Genomic DNA, 18023 nt, shown 5'->3' with positions numbered 1-18023 from the left:
ATGGTGTTGCATGCAAAAGGAGATGACCAAGTTTGTGGGTACATTTCCTCTGGAACACACCATACAGCCAGTGTTGTGCTGTGAATTTGTTCCTTTAGCCTTGTGGTGGGACATCTTTTCCAAGGACGTTTAGCCTAATCCACTTCAGCTGCCTTCATTCAAGGCTGGTAACAGACACCCCAAGAACTGACTCTGCTGGTGTAACTGGGCAACCTGGACTCTGAGGTAGACATAACGTAGTAAACGTAAATCTGTCCCCCTCCATTTAGTATGATATGTTACGTTTCGAATGGTATGTATTCATTTGTGGATGTCCATCATCCATTTTGTATGATATGATACGAATTCCAATATGCTGTGGCTAACGTTAGATAGGGGTTAGGGTTAAGGGTAAAGGTTAGGTATAAGGTTAGGGGTAAGGTTAAGGTTAGGACTTAAGTTAAATGGTTAAGGTTAGGGTTCGGGATGTGTTAGCTAACACTTAATTGGAGTTGCTAATTAGCTAAAATGCTAAAGTTGTCCATGATGAAATTTGAACACACAACCTTTGGGTTGGTAGACGTTCACTTTATACACCTACCCATCCACCCCAACCAACCAACCAACCAACCAACCACCCACCCTCCTTTTCTTTTTGTCTTAAGTAACCTTCTGTCTAATGTAACAATAACATATCATACTAATTTAAGTGTCCCAGATTTACATTTACTATGTTACGTCTAGTTTATGAGACCAGACTGAACTGGGAGACAGTTTTTTAGAAAGCATTCGACGAGTCTGGGTATGATCCACTTTTATGAAATGATGAGTAACATTTTCTTATTGCAGCGCGCGCCCCATGCCCCTGCTGTAAGGACTTGCTGCCGCAGATATGACTCTCATTACGTGTGCACTGAAGTCCTCAGGAGAAAAGCCTACCCTATCAGCTTTCCATTTCCACTGCTCTGCCAAATGCAAACCATGTTGTACAGTTAACATGTGACAAATATTAGAGTTGTTACGAAATATTTCAAGTATAAACATAAATAATTATATGATTTCAACTACATATGAGAACCACTTCCTAAATCACACTTTATAAACCATGTTATTTTCCACATCTTGATGAAATCTTGTGACCCTGTCATAGCCCGAGTTTCACTGACTGAAAAATGTAGACATACAGAAATATACCATAGATAGAAACACCCAACCAGTGTGGCTGTTGAAACACCCAACCAGAGTGGCTGTTGAATAATACATTTCTTAAGATAAGGTTTGCAAGAAATACTGTAAAGAACAAACTTTAAATGCAGTATTATTGTGTTTAATTTGTTATATCTGGGAGATTGCCAGTCTTCACACGTTGCTACTTGTGCTACCATTTTTCATTTTTGAAAGTGTTAAATATACACACCTATTATAAACGAAACCTTCCTTTTCAAAATAAGCGATTCATGCGGCATCTTCATCATCCAGGATTTCTACATATGGACAGCTTTTCAATTCTGCTGCCTGGGATTCCGCAAACCGCCCCTGAGAGTATTTTCCTGGATTCTAACGGCAGCGGTCGGGTATGACACTGCTGGGTATTCTAACAGATGGAGACTCAGTATGAATCAGGTCTAAGTCTCGGCCAAGGCCTGAATGTGTGTGTTGGACTACACATCACATTTCTGAAGACCACACAGGTTCCACAAGCATGTCTAAATCTCCCTGCTGCCCTCTATCTTAGTCAGAACATCTCCCTGTGGGATGAAGGTCACAAGTTCAACACCAACGGGGTACCCTCACAGAGGCCTTCGCAGGCCATTTAGTGCTGCTAATTACCCCTAAGAAAAATATTATATTTTGATAAATACAAATATGTTTCCCTGTCTTTTTATTGGAGATAGGAAAACAATCATGAGGCTAATAGTATGTGGAGCGCTTACTCACAGACATAGGGATTTGAACCAATCAATTATTCTACAGGGGATTTTTGACATTTTTGAATTTAAATACCAGTGAGATGGTACATAGTATTTTTCCACTTATTGGAGTTCAAGGAGCCATTGTGTTTCCCATCTACTACTGTTTAAGCCTCCTGCCCAACATCTTGTTCATTTATGCAACATGTGCTCCCAACCTGCTGCCTCTCCTATATAATCTCAAGGTGTTTATCGGCTGGAGGGAGAAGAACCTCAGCAGTGTGAGAAATGACCCCCCAGCCAGTGATCCCACAGCAACAACAACATCCTCCCAGTCCATCGTATTCCTGCGCAAATATACAGATAAACAGATGATTACCTATGGAGCGGGTGCCTGAGCAGCAAGGGAGAGGAAGGTATAAGTGATCTCATCCAATGTGCTGAAGCCTCGCAGTTATAAATGAGTTTGTCATACCACCATGGTTGGCCATAAATGACCTCACCAGACGTGCTGCTGTAATAAACTAAACTAATAAGAATGTGCAGGAAGAAAAACACTGCCTGCGGTGAGCAAGACTACTAAGGACCGGGACCCGGCTGTTAAAAACATAAATCTTGCCCCTGATAAATCTCAACGGACGGCTGTCACCTGACTTGGCGAGTTGGAGTGAAGGGCGGGTTGAGTGGGTGGTGGGCGGATCAACGCTAGAGACACTCACACCCTGGACATCCGCAGCCGTGGAGGAAAGCGCCCTCCACTGTGAAAAGAGATTTCCATATGTACTTGTACCTTCTGTGGCCCTTTAACCCAGAACAGATGTCCACAATAAATACCCTTGACCCACAGAGGCAATTCTAGCGTGCTATCGAGGACACTTTTTTGTAGTTTGCTGGACTTGTTTGTAGGTTTCTGGCTGGTCAACACCTGACCAATCTGCAAGGTTTAATATGGAAATGTAAAGCTTATTTTGTGTATTCCTGGACATAGGAGTATAGGAAACAGCAATATATTAAAATCTAATTGGGTAAAGTAACAGCTTAGCTTGCATATACTGCTGACTCCCGGGGGAACAGTGTGTGAGCTGTTACAATCTGCCTCCTGTTATAAGGTGTGGTAATATCAACTTGCTACTTTACTCTTTCCACTGTACGGAGATATTTGCATGTTCTTTTGTAATTTATTGACACATCTCTTTGGTTTCTTCTTGGCAACAACTTATTTTTGGGGATCCCGGATTCGAGTCCTTATTGAAGGTTACCATCTGATGAAGAATGAGATATCTGAAAGTGATCACAAATGGAGCATTTCAAAAGACACAAACAAATGATGCCCATTCTTTGGTAAGGGTGGTCACTTTGTGATCAACCATGCGAGGAGGTTAAAGACTTGTTCACATGCTATTAAACAATATCCAGGTCAGATAAGTATGCTAATTGCTCACTATGTAAAATGTTTATTTTGTGGGGGAAGCTCAAACAAACTAAACCAATATTTACAGAGGTACTGCAGCCAAATATTCCCACTGTTTCCCAGGAACTAAAGCTAGCTCATTTATCTTGAATTCGCTTGAGCACAAAGTTGTCCCTGACACTAAACGTCATCTTACTGTGAAGCAGGAAACCAATGCTTGAGTACATATTCCTGAACCATTTTGTAAATGTGGTATTAGCATTAAAAAAGCTTTATTGACTTCTTTGGGATCGGTGGTCCTTCCACAGGACGGTTGAGCTAACGTAGGCTAATGCGATTAGCAAGAACATTTCCCAGGACATAGACAAATCTGATATTTTCAGAAAGCTTAAATTCTTGTTAATCTAACTGCACTGTCCAATTTACAATGAAAGAATACCATGCTAATGTTTGAGGAGTGCACAGTTTTGAACATGAAAAGCTATTAATAAACAAATTAGGCACATTTGGGCAGTCTTGATACAACATGTTGAACAGAAATGCAATGGTTCATTGGATCAGTCTAAAACGTTGCACATACACTGTTGCCATCTGTGGACAAAATCTAAATTGCAGCTGGGCTGGAATAAGACATTATGGCCTTTCTCTTGCGTTGCAAAGATGATGGTACAAAAAAAATACAAAAGAATGGTTGGTCTTTTCTTTGTATTATCTTTTACCAGATCTATTGTTCTATATTCTCCTACATTCCTTTCACATTTACACAAACTTCAAAGTGTTTCCTTTCAAATGGTACCAAGTATATGCATATCCTTGCTTCAGGGCCTGCGTTACAGGCAGTTCGAATTGGGTATGTCATTTTAGGCAAAAATTGAAAAAAAGGAGCGGATCCCAACTCTTTACTGGCAAACATGGGTCACACATGGGTCACACATGGGTCACACATGGTCATGTCAACTGATCAGCAGTCTGTATCACAAATTAGGACATCTAGGAGTTTTAAAGATTTGAAAATGGCTATGAGTAAGATGGGAAGATGAACTTGGGTTAGCTTTAGCTTCATTATGGAGATCTTGAAGAGGAATTGGCTGTGCATGTCAGTAGTCATAGAGATCAATCACATGAACTTAGGAACCTACCCAATGTCAACCTGATCTTTAGGTTACAGTACATCTGTGAACCCTGCATCACATGCTTGATGGCGGAAACCTTGGTGGTCTGTTGTTGGTCACTATTAAAACTGCATTATTTTTCTTCCCCTTGATCCCTGGAAATGTCTACAACACCAAGATGCCCTCTCTTGGAAGATGCAGCTGTGTGTGGTTACATAACAGGAAACAGCTGTCAGGAGTGTCCCTATGCATGGCTCTTTAGGTCTGGGCCCAGACTCCTGTACAGGTTGTCATGTTTGTTTTCAGAACAAGCATGGTTCTATCTGAGGCGTTCCGGAGTCAATGGGCTGGAGGAATTTTAGGGTTCACAGGCAGATGCTTTGTGTCTGGGGGTAAGTGACAGTACATGGCTGAACAGATGACCCATAAGTATACTGCACTTCTGTTCATATTACGTCACTTAAAAATAATATCCACATTCCATGTATTTTATGTTGCTTGTAGATGAGTAATGTTCAATAACCTTTTAACATTAATATTTGGAGACACCATGATATACAGTCATGTCCAAAATGATTGGCACCCTTTATGAAAATAAGCAAAAAAGACTGTATAAAATAAATAATAGAAATACTGGACTATATTGTATGTTATATTATTTTATAGTAATGCAATTGCTCAGAATTTTTTTTTTTTTTTTCTTACAAGTAATACAAAAAAATCACAAAAAGACTAATGACACTGTGCCTTTTTATAAAATGTTTCATGAAATTGTAGAAAACATTAGGACGGATCTGAGCAGTGGTGTAAAGTACTTAAGTAAAAATACTTGAATGTACTACATAAGTCGTTTTTTGGGGTATCTGTACTTTACTATTTATATTTTTGACTACTTTTACTTCACTACATTCCTAAAGAAAATGATGTACTTTTTACTCCATACAGTTTCCCTGACACCCAAAAGTATTTGTTACATTTTGAATGCTTAGCAGGACAGGAAAAATGTCCAAATCACGCACTTATCAAGAGAACATCCCTGGTCATCCCTACTGCCTCTGATCTGGCGTACTCACTAAACACAAATGCTTAGTTTGTAAATTATGTCTGAGTGTTGGAGTGTGCCCCTGACTATCCCTCAATAAAAAACAAGAGAATCGTGCTGGCTGGTTTGCTTAATATAAGGAATTTTAAATGATTTATACTTTTACTTTTGATACTTAAGTACATTTTAGCAATTCAATTTACTTTTGATACTTAAGTATATTTTAAACTAAATACTTTTCGACTTTTACTCAAGTAGTATTTTACTGGGTGCCTTTCACTTTTGCTTGAGTCATTTTCTATTAAGGTATGTTAACTTTTACTCAAATATGACAAAATTGGGTACTTTTCCACCACTGGATCTGAGACCATTCATTCATACATACTGTAATCTTTCCAGATCCTTGATATTCTTCATCTGCCCTTATGGACTCAAACCAAATGGTTTTCAAGTCTGGAGACTGAGATGGCCATTACAAAATGTTGATTTGGTGGTCAATAAATTATTTCTTTGTGGATTTAATGTGTGCTTGGGGTTATTGTCTTGCTAGAAGATTCACAAAGAAACATGTACACTACTGTATTTTCTTGACAAGTACATAAGCATGTACAGTAGGCTAATTTGTAGCAACACTGAACCATGCATGAGAGCACCAGCTGTTCTGGTTGACTGTGTGATCTCACTCTCCATAGCCAATGTGAGTAAGACCTTTAAACAGGTTAACATTCGCAAGGCCACAGGGCCAGATGGAATACCAGGACTCGTACTCAGAGAATGTGCTGACCAGCTGACAAATATCTTCACTAACATTTCTAACCTGTCCCTGGCCTGATCTGTATTACCAACTTGTTTCAAGCAGACCACCATAGTGCCCGTACCCAAGAAAGCCAAGGTAACAATCGCCCCATAGCACTCACATCTATAGCCATGAAATGCTTTGAAAGGCTGGTCATGGCTAACATCAACACCATCATCCCAGACACCCTGGATCCACTCCAATACACATACCACCCCAAATGATACACAGATGACGCAATCTCTATTGCACTCCACACTGCCCTCACCCACCTGGACAAAAGGAATATATATATGTACGAATGCTGTTCATTGAATACAGCTCTGCATTCAACACCATAGCCCCCTCCAAGCTCATCACCAAGCTCAGAACCTTTTGACTGAATAACCCCCTCTGCAACTGGATCCTGGACTTCCTGACAGGCCGCCCCCAAGCGGTGATGTTAGGCAACAACACATCCGCCACACTGACCATCAACATGGGGGCCCCTCGGGGGTGTGTGCTTAGTCCCCTCCTGTACTCCCTATTCATGACTGCATCGCTGCACATGACTCCAACACCATCATCAAGTTTGCTGACGACACGACGATGGTAGGACTGACCACCAATGACGATGAGGCAGCCGATAGCGAGGAGACTTGTCAGTGTGGTGCGTGGACAATAACCTCTCCCTCAATGTCAGCAAGACAAAGGAGCTGACCACAGACTACATGAAACAGAGGGGAGAGCACCCGCCCATCCACATCAATGGGACTGTAGTGGAGCGGGTTGAGAGCTTCAAATTCCTCTTTGTCCACATCACTAAGGAATTAACATGGTCCACACACACACCCACACACTTGTGAAGTGGGCACAGCAGTGCTTCTTCCTCCTCGGGAGGCTGAAAAGATTTGGCATGAGGCCATCAGATCCTCAAAAAATTAAACAGCTGCACCATTGCGAGCATATTGACTGGCTGCATCACCGCTTAATACGGCAACAGCAAGGCACTCGACCGCAAGGCGCTACAGAGGGTGGTGAGTATGGCCCAGTACATCACAGGGGCCGAGCTCCCTGCCATCCAGGACCTCTATACCAGGTGGTATCAGAGGAAGGCCCAAAGACTCCAGACACCCAAGCCATAGACTGTTTTCTCTGCTATCGCACGGCAAGCAGTACTAATGCACCAAGTTTGGAACTAACAGGACCCTAAACAGCTTCTACCCCCAAGCCATAAGGCTGCCAAACAAGACTGCTAAATAGCTAATGAAATGGCTACACGGACTACCTGCATTGACCTTTTTTTGCACAAACTATTTTGCACTGACTTTATGCACACGCACTGGACACCTGTAGTAGCGGTGCGTGGGTAAAATCACTGGGGAAGTTGTTTGCTCTATAACTTGTTAGTTCATATGCCTTGCGACCGTGATATATGCTTAAGGCCGAGACAATAAGAAAACATAGTGGAAGAATAAATACAACTACACATTTGTTGCATAACAGAACCGGAGGGTAACCTTTGTCCGGTAAAGTCCACAAAGCATATTGCCTGTAACAAACAGTTACATGACCTACAGCATGGTAAAGAAAGACTACTAAACAACTATTGATTTAGAACGACATAGAGTTACTGCAAGTAGCAAAGAAAACAGGAGCTGCCTCCACTTTTCCAGCACCATTTCAACTTCAATATTTCAACATAATCAAATGACCTATGCTTAGGCTAATCAAGTGTTTCCCAACCCTGGTCCTCGAGTACCCCAACAGTACGCATTTGTATTGTAACCCTAGACAAGCACATCTGATTCAATTTGTCAACAAATCATAAAGGTCTCAATGAGTTGAATGAGGTGTGTTTGTCCAGGGCTACAACGAAAACGTGTTCTGTTGGGGGTACTGGAGGACCAGGGTTGGGAAGCACTGGTCTAATACAGTGAAAACTAAAAGATACCAAAAACGATTTAGTGCAGTCAACGTCAGCTAAACATGATGTGGCTGTCCATGGTTCTGATTTGTGTGTGTGTGTGTGTTCGTTTGTGTAATTAGAAAAAACATGTTCACTCAAGCTACTTTTAGAGCAACGCCAATACCATCCTCCTCTCTTTCATGTTAATGAAATGGTCTATGACTCTGTACACGCTTTAATTGTTTTATGTCCTAGGCTACCTGGCTAAAATGCTTGCTCGCTAGCCTAACCTCCTTTTCATTGGCAACGTTAGCTAGTTAACATTAGCCTTCTACATCTACCTGCATATCACTCAGTCCAGGGGCACAATGTATTTTATGGTTGGATCAGAATCACCGTTACAATCATTGGCCAGTATGGAGAATTAAGTAAAACCACAAGTCCAAATCCCTATCTTCATCCATGGCTAATTTAGGAAAGGGTCCATTTTAGCTAGATAGCTAGCCACCGGAGGACAACAACACAACAAGATTAAACAATTCAAGTTGTTTCTATCAATGATGTACAGTACCAGTCAAAAGTTTTGACACACCTACTCATTCAACGTTTTTTCTTTACTTTTACTATTTTCTACATTGTAGAATAATAGTTAAGAAATGAAAACTATGAAATAACACATATGGAATGGAAAAAAAAGTGTTAAACAAATCAAAATATATTTTATATTTGAGATTCTTCAAAGTAGCCACCCTTTGCCTTGATGACAGCTTTGCACACTCTTAGCATTCTTTCAACCAGCTTCATGAGGTAGTCACCTAGAATGCATTTCAATTAACAGGTGTGCCTTGATAAAAGTTAATTTGTGAAATTGCTTTCCTTCTTAACGCGTTTGAGCCAATCAGCTGTGTTGTGACATGGTAGAGTTGGTATACAGAGATAGCCCTATTTGGTGAAAGACCAAGCCCATATTATGGCAAATACAGCTCAAATAAGCAAAGAGAAATGACAGTCCATTATTACCTTAAGACATGAAGGTCAGTCAATGTGGAACATTTCAAGAACTTTGAACGTTTCTTCATGTGAGGTTGCAAAAACCATCAAGCACTATGATGAAACTGGCTCTCATGAGGACCGCCACAGGAAAGGAAGACCCAGAGTTACCTCTGCTGCAGAGGACAAGTTCATTAAAGTTACCAGCCTCAGAAATTGCTGCCCAAATAAATGTTTCACAGAGTTCAATTAACAGACAGATCTCAACATCAACTGTTCAGGGGAGACTGCATGAATCAGGCCTTCATGTCACAGAGCACATCATTGACCATGGCCTGGAACACTGTGGGTGCGTTGGTCAGTCCGAACGGCATCACCAGGTACTTGTAGTGCCCGCTAGCCGTGTTAAAGGCTGTCTTCCACTTGTCTCCTTCCCATATGGTAGGCATTCCGAATGTCCAACTTGGAGAAGATGACCGCCCCCTGGAGACGCTCGAAAGCCGACGAGATGAGTGGTAGTGGGTAACAGTTTTTAACCGTAAGGTCATTAAGACCCCGGTAGTCGATACACGGACGCAGGGCCTTGTCCTTCTTCTCCACAAAGAAGAACCCAGCGCCGGTGGGGGAGGCAGATGGACGCATAATCCATGCAGTGAGAGAGTCCTCAATGTACCTTTTCATCGCTTTGGTCTTCGGACCCGACAGGGAATAAAGCCGCCCCGCAGTGCCCAGGAGAAGGTCGATAGAAGGCCAATGCAGAGGAAGAGATGTGGCGTGGGCAGAGTTGAAAACCTCCTGTAAGTCCTGGTACTCCGCGAGAACGGAGGAGAGTTACAAGGTTTTACCCAAGGCCGCAAGGAGACGTCCCTGGGCAGGCTGCGCCGACATCAGACAATGTGCATGGCAAAACGGAGTCCAACCCATGATGGAACCTGTAGCTCAGTCGATTAGGGGGTTGTGGCTCTGGAGCCATGAAAACCCCAAAACCATGGGTACATTAGGAGACTCCAGGAGCAGAAACTGCATAGACTCACTCTGGTTGCCTGACACTTGCAAGTGGATAGGAACCGTACTGTGGGTGACTCTGACAATAAAGCTCCCATCCAGTACTCTGACGTCCATTGGGATGGAAAGGGGTTGAGTGTAGATACCCAGCTCCGACACCAGGGTAGTGTCCATAAAGCTCTCGTCGGCCCCAGAGTCAATGATCACCTGGATGGATTTGGAATGGTCTCCCCACAACAGGGTGGCATAGAGAGGGTTACAAGTAGTGAGAGATTGGAAACTCCCCGTATGGCTCACCAGTGTACTCGTACCTACTGATGAGCCTGGTCTTTTAATAGGTACATAAGAAATGTCTCGTAGCTCCACAATACAAACAGCTCTTGGTGTTCAGTCTGTGTAAGCGCTCAGCAGGAGACAATCTAGCCCTGCCCAGTTGCATGGGCTCCGGAGGAGGCGAGTACTGTATTACTGTATTAGTACTGTAATACTGTATTCTGGGACTGTATTCAGCCCTCTGTGATTCCGATTGAACTCGGGTGACACCGAATTCTCTCGGAAATGTAGACTTCAGGGATTTCTGGGAATCGTCGGAGGCGAGTTGGAATTCGATGACGAGCGAGGGCGACAGGGAACAGACCCCCTCTCCCTCCTACATTCCCGTAGCCGCCAATCAATCTAGATGGTCAAGGCTATGAGGGAGTTGAGGTCCATGTGCAGCTCCCGGGCTGCGAGCTCAGCTTTAACCACCTCCGATAATCAGTGAAGGAACATTTCGAACAGGGCTTCCGGGGTCCAGGCACTCACAGCCGCCAACATGCAAAAATCCACCACGTTGTTGGAGCAGCTTACAAGCGGGTTTCTCGGTACACAGGGGTGGGCTGCGAAGAAGCGCTGCTGGTGGTGGGGTTGCTGAGAGTCTGGGGGATTACTGTTGTGGCTTGCTGCCTAGTTGGGAATCTGCGGAATTGCTCCAGCAATGTATTGAACACATGGTCATGGAGTTCTGCCAGGGTATGTAATCCCTCCATAAGGCTTTGCAGTAACTCCTCATGTCTTCTAATGATGGCTCCTTGGGAGGAGACAGCATTGCGGAGCTGGTTCAGAGTCTGCTGGGTCAGTAATGGCCAGTTCGTACTATCACGGCTCAGGCTAAGACCCAGATGCAGACACAGGAGGCGGATAGTACGAGTCTCAGAGTTTATTTCAGTACAAGGGACAGGCAATCGGTAGGTCAAGGCATGCAAAGAGTCGTAATCCATATCAGAGTCAGGCAGGTACAGGACGGCAGACAGGATCAGTGTCAGGACAGGCAGAAAGGTCAGAACTGGGAAAACTAGGAAAAGGAAAAACTAGAGCACAGGAATCACGGGAACACGCTGGTAGGTCTTGACTGGACAAGACAAACTGGCAACAGACAAACAGAAAACGCAGGTATAAATATACATGAGGTAATGGGAGACACTTGATGGGGGTTGGAGACAATCACAAGAAAGGTGAAACAGATCAGGGTGTGACAGATTGGCTTTTATTTTATACTTTTTTATCAAGGGAGGCCAGTGCTCCCTGGCTTCCCTTGCATTCAATGCTATGGGCGGCAACAGTGTCATACTCTTTATGACCAGACCGCATCAGATAGACAGCCTACACATTCAGATAGAGGGGTGCTGTTTCGTTCACTCGGATGCTTTCTACGGTGAGATACATTCAACCTCTTGCGCAATGACGGAAAATTGTGAAAATACAAAGAGGCGAAAGATAAAATTATGTATTTTCTTTTATTTATTTTTATTTTGGGTTGGGAAGCATCCACGAATACACACCATTGGACACCTGCTGTTACGAAGCATGTAAATAATACAATTGTATTTTATTTGATTTAAATATTGTTACTATGTGTAATTCTACATGGTTGTACATATGCACAATTCAGAGAGCTTGGCTTGTTTAAAATACTTTAATTTGGACACACCCATCTGACATTGCTCAGTTTGACAGCTCTTTTTTTGGCAGAAATGTGACTGCAAAATAGCAGGAAACAGTAGCCTCTATACAGAATGTATTATCATAAGAAGTAAGAACAGTTGGTATATCAGCACTAAGTGGGTATATCAACATTTATATAAAAAAGTGCAATGTAAATACTGTATTCTGGGACTATGGCCAGACTAAATATTGAGGTTTGAGTCGCTACCTCAATGGCATTCTCCTTCAATACATTTTTGCATTGAATACATCTTGAGTGTTTTCTTGGGTGAGTGAATTCTGTCCCATGGTCTTTTGCTAAAAATCTCCACCACATTAGGCAAGAGAGACAAACATGCTAAGGCGAACATGATGTTGATGAAGATGGATTATAAAAAGCACGTTAACCAAGTAGAACACCAGCAAGTGACCATTGATTTGACATTCTATTTATCATCAGGGTATTAATAATTTGTTCATCCAATGATTGTTGCTGAAGGCATTGTATCACTTAGATTTTTTGGAACGGTGTGGAGAATGTAGCCGAGGTATACGAGAGTAGGGGTTAGGGCTGTCGCGGTGACCGTATTACCGCGACACGAGTCATGAAGGCAGTCAAATTCCATATGACCGTTTAGTCATGGTAATTAGGCACTCTGTTGTACTCAGCACTCTGTTGTACCTCTTATCACTCTGACATCAATGCAAATGTGATCGAAAATCTATCACTTCATGAGAGCCCGTGAGCTCATGTTGCGCAACATTTCTATAGGCTATACAATTGCTCAAGAAACAGAGTGATGGCCTCTACTAAAAAGAGGATCCTATCAGCTTTCTATAGGCTAGGCCTACTATATTTATTTCTCAACTTTCCTAATATTATGCACACTGCTTATATTTACAACAGGAGTATAGCCTACCTGGCTGGCATGAAAATGAACCACGGGAAGTGTCCTTGTTATTTAAGTGAATAGATTACATGTACTGTATTTGTATATTTTCCTGCTCTCCATGTTTTGATAAAGGTGCATGATGATGGTCTATTCTATTTTTTTTTTTAAATTCACACATAATATTTTGTATTTGTAAAGACAAGATTAAATCAAGGATAGTCTGATGGGTGACAATATTAGCCTATCACTTGTGAATGATATATTATCACTTGTGAATGATGCCCAGCATAATAAAAAATGCCTCTTTTTGCGACTTTTCCTAATAATAGTCGCTCACTTAATGTAGCCTAGCCCATAGGTCTATATGTTTTGATAAGGTTTGTATCACAACTAAAGTGACCAAATAACTTCTTAAAATTAAGCACATTAATCCGCTTTACGAGGGGTGTAGAGCCTAACTGGCATACAGTTGAAGTCGGAAGTTTACATAGAGTACACTTAGGTTGGAGTCATTAAAACTTGTTTTTCAACCACTCCACAAATTTATTGTTAACAAACTATAGTTTTGGCAAGTCGGTTAGGACATCTACTTTGTGCATGACACAAGTCATTTTTCCAACAATTGTTTACAGACAGATTATTTCACTTATAATTCACTTTATCACAATTCCAGTGGGTCAGAAGTTTACATACACTAAGTTGACTGTGCCTTTAAACAGCTTAGAACATTCCAGAAAATGATGTCATGGCTTTAGAAGCTTCTGATAGGCTAATTGAGTCATTTGACTAATTTGAGTCAATTGGAGGTGTACCTGTGGATATATTTCAAGGCCTACCTTCAAACTCAGTGCATCTTTGCTTGACATCATGGGAAAATCAAAAGAAATCAGCCAAGACCTCAGAAAAAAATTGTCGACCTCGACAAGTCTGGTTCATCCTTGAGAGCAATTTCCAAAAGCCTGAAGGTACCACGTTCATCTGTACAATCAATAGTACGCAAGTATAAACACCACGGGACCACGCAGCCGTCATACCGCTCAGGAAGGAGATGCGTTCAGTCTCCTAGAGATGAACGTACTTTGGTGCGAAAATGCAAATCAATCCCAGAACAACAGCAAAGGACCTTGTGAAGATGCTGGAGGAAACAGGTACAAAAGTATCTATGTCCACAGTAAAACGAGTCCTATATCGACATAAACTGAAAGGCTGCTCAGCAAGGAAGAAGCCACTGCTCCAAAATCGCCATTAAAAAGCCAGACTACGGTTTGCAACTGCACATGGGGACAAAGATCGTACTTTTTGGAGAAATGTCCTCTGGTCTGATGAAACAAAAATAGAACTGTTTGGCCATAACGACTGTTGTTATGTTTGGAGGAGAAAGGGGGAGGCTTGCAAGCCAAAGAATACCATCCCATCCGTGAAGCACGGGTGTCACGACTTCGACCGAGGCAGGCTCTCCTTCCCGTTCCGGTGGCGCTCGGCGGTCGTCGTCACCGGCCTATTAGCTGCCACTGATCCTTTTCTCCCCCTCCTTATGTGTTTATTGGGCGCACCTGTTTTGTATGAGGGTTAATTAGTTGGGCTTATTTAATCAGCCGGCATACACGTTTCTTTGTGCGGGATTGTTTGTATGTAAGTTGGTGTTGGTTTTGTGCTTCATGTTTCTGGACATTATTTCATTCCCCACGGGTCTGGGGTAGTTTATTTGTGTACACCCAGTGTGTTAGTAGGGTGGCCTAGTTTGTCCGTGTTCATTAAAGAACATTTGTTTTGCAATTGCTGCTCCTGCGCCTTTTCCTTCACACTCCGACACCTAGGCCTTACAACGGGAGTGGCAGCATCATGTTGTGGGGGTGCTTTGCTGCAGGAGGGACTGGTGCGCGTCACAAAATAGATGGCATCATGAGGATGGGAAATTATGTGGATATATTGAAGCAACATCTCAAGACATCAGTCAGGAAGTTAAAGCTTGGTCGCAAATGGGTCTTCCGAATGGACAATGACCCCAAGCATACTTCCAAAGATGTGACGAAATGGCTTAAGGACAACAAAGTCAAGGTATTGGAGTGGCCATCACAAAGCCCTGACCTCAATCCCATAGAAAAAATGTGGGTAGAACTGAAAAAGCGTGTGCAAGCAAGGAGGCCTACAAACCTGACTCAGTTACACCAGCTCTGTCAGGAGGAATGGGCCAAAATTCACCCAACTTATTGTGGGAAGCTTGTGGAAGGCTACCCAAAACGTTTGACCCAAGTTAAACAATTTAAAGGCAATACTACCAAATACTAATTGAGTGTATGTAAACTTCTGACCAACTGGGAATGTGATGAACGAAATAAAAGCTGAAATAAATCATTCTCTCTATTATTCTGACATTTCACATTCTTAAAATAAGGTGGTGATCCTAACTGACCTAAAACAGGGAATTTTTACTAGAATTAAATGTCTGGAATTGTGAAAAACTGAGTTTAAATGTATTTGGCTAAGGTGTACGTAAACTTCTGACTTCAACTGTACAGAAGCAGTGCGTGAGTTTCAAGTTTGGGGAAGATCCTTTTTACCCTAAAAATGCACCTTTATAATAAAAGCTTTACATGCATAATTGCATTTGCGGTCACTTTTGATAATGGTGTTTCCCGCTAATGGACCATTTACGCTTATAACCTACTACCATGTGCGCATTGCTGCACTTATAATGTGAAGAAATAGCCTAATTATTAATTTGGAGAAAATATCCTTTCTATTTTTTTCACCTTTGTTCAATTGTATACTTCATACTATAAAATAATGCCATGTAATTCTAAGAAAATCTTGTCTGCTAAATTAACTAGTGTAGCCCACAGCCGTTTGTCATAGCCAGATCAGGACCTAACATAAGGACAACTCAGAGTATGCTATTCTGTTCTTCTGAAATAGACTACTTTTTCTTCATATCATGTTTCTTTAGACCTGTCTAAAATAAATAATGGATTTATTGGTGTAGGCTATATTACATGGATTTAGACTTTTTTAAATGTAGATGTTCCAAAGGTCAGAATCAGTGGCTTATGTGGAAACCAGGAGATGCTAAATGTGTGGCTTGTGTGGAAACCAGGAGATGCTAAATGTGTTTATGTTCATTAACGGTCAATTACTGTGAGACCGACAGTTATTTGCTTGACAATCACCGGCTGACGAAATTTCATGACCGCTGCAGCCCTAGTAGGGGTCGACACTAGGGTGATTTGAAGGACCCAGAAGCAGATATGGGAGATAGGAAAGGCTTGGTTGTAGCCGACTGGTCTTCTTTTTTGTTTAACCTTTATTTAACTAGGCAAGTCAGTTAAGAACAAATTCTTATTTCCAATGACGGCCTACCCCAGCCAAACCTGGACGTAGCTGGGCCAATTGTGGCCCTATGGGACTCCCAATCACGGCCGGATGTGATTCAGCCTGGATTCAAACCAGGGACTGTAGTGACGCCTCTTGCACTGAGATGCAGTGCCCTAGAGAGCTGCGCCACTCGGTCTACATCCTGTCATCTTAGTGTCGCAGACAAACTCTGATTGTTCTTCCACCCACACCCTATCTGCTGCGGCCCCCAACACCACAATTCTCAACACGAACAAAGCGGAGAGTAAGTCTTCCCTATGACCATAGGTTGGGACTGCACTTCATCCAGCAGCCGACTTAGTAATGTCCAGTTTCTCATTGTCCAATTAGTGTGGAACCTAAAAAAATAAATGTGGAAGTGATGGGAAAAAGTAAATAAATCACCATGACCAGAAGGCAATATTGCATTTTCAGAAATATACATTATTGCTGGTATAGTGTTCCGCTACACTTTCTTTTGAGGTGAATTAAATTTATGATTGTCCCACTATAGAACTGAAGACCTGAAAGCTGCATTCCTTTAGTTTCCTTGCTCCCAAGTTTGAATACATCTCCCAATTGTAAATAACATGTGAACAATTACTTTTAAAATGTATTTTTTATAGATATTTTTTTTATAGTACCTGCTGGTCAGCCTTTGTTTTCTTGTTGGTGCACAAGTAGTGGGAAAGAGGATATTTAGACTTCTTGCAGCGATGAACCAACTAGAATGCTGCTTGTAATTCCAAATGTTTTCTCAAGAAGAGGGCTCAGTGGGCGGGATAATACGGGAAACATTGTGCAACATTGTGCAAACATTGCGTGTTTTTTTTGCAGACAAAGTTCAGGATCAAAGGTCCGTGTTCAAAAATAACACTTGACATCAGCAGCGTTTATCGTGTTAGGGATCTCCAAGAACGTCAAATAGCCTACATTGCCTTTAACCCATTTGTTCCCACATTTTTCCCCAGACATGCCACTATGCAAATCTTATGCCATTAGTAACGCTATCATTTACTATATATTTCATAACCTTTCCAAAATGTTAGTACAAAATTGTAATGTAACATGGTTGAGTGACCAGGGTTGAGGATGGTAACAGGATTTAAGAGACAAATACTCCATATAAATCGGTTATGTTTACGCTCCAAGATTGTCTATAATAATTGTATTTCATAGACATAACTATGTAATGAGGACAATAGATGTCAATTTGAATTAAACTGAGTTAAATTAACCAAGGTTTAATTAATCCAACTGCAGTATTAAACAAAACAAACAAAAACATAACAGACATTAATAACATTGAACAGGTCATCAGAACAAGTCAACAGGTCAGAACAGGTCATCAGAACAGGTTAACAGGTCAGAGCAGGTCATCAGAACAGGTTAACAGGTCAGAGCAGGTCATCAGAACAGGTCAACTGGTCAGAACAGGTCAACTGGTCAGAACAGGTCATCGGAACAGGTCAACTGGTCAGAACAGGTCATCAGAACAGGTCAACTGGTCAGAACAGGTCATCAGAACAGGTCAACTGGTCAGAACAGGTCATCAGAACAGGTCAACTGGTCAGAACAGGTCATCAGAACAGGTCAACAGGTCAGAACAGGTCATCAGAACAGGTCAACTGGTCAGAACAGGTCATCAGAACAGGTCAACAGGTCAGAACAGGTCAACTGGTCA

At 42.0% G+C, this 18023-nt stretch overlaps 1 long non-coding RNA gene across 1 annotated transcript; it reads right to left on the bottom strand.

Moving 5' to 3' along the window:
* Positions 1 to 11894: 11894 nt before the first annotated feature.
* LOC139530693 (uncharacterized) lies at positions 11895 to 17098 on the bottom strand. Its single transcript, XR_011666104.1, has 2 exons — positions 16984 to 17098; positions 11895 to 16698 (listed from the first exon to the last, which is right to left on the bottom strand). It is a non-coding gene; the product is annotated as an uncharacterized lncRNA (long non-coding RNA).
* Positions 17099 to 18023: the final 925 nt, after the last annotated feature.

Source organism: Salvelinus alpinus, chromosome 9 (genome assembly GCF_045679555.1).
Source record: "Salvelinus alpinus chromosome 9, SLU_Salpinus.1, whole genome shotgun sequence".
In the NCBI taxonomy this organism is placed as follows: domain Eukaryota; kingdom Metazoa; phylum Chordata; class Actinopteri; order Salmoniformes; family Salmonidae; genus Salvelinus; species Salvelinus alpinus.
This window is presented reverse-complemented; position numbering and strand designations above follow the sequence as displayed.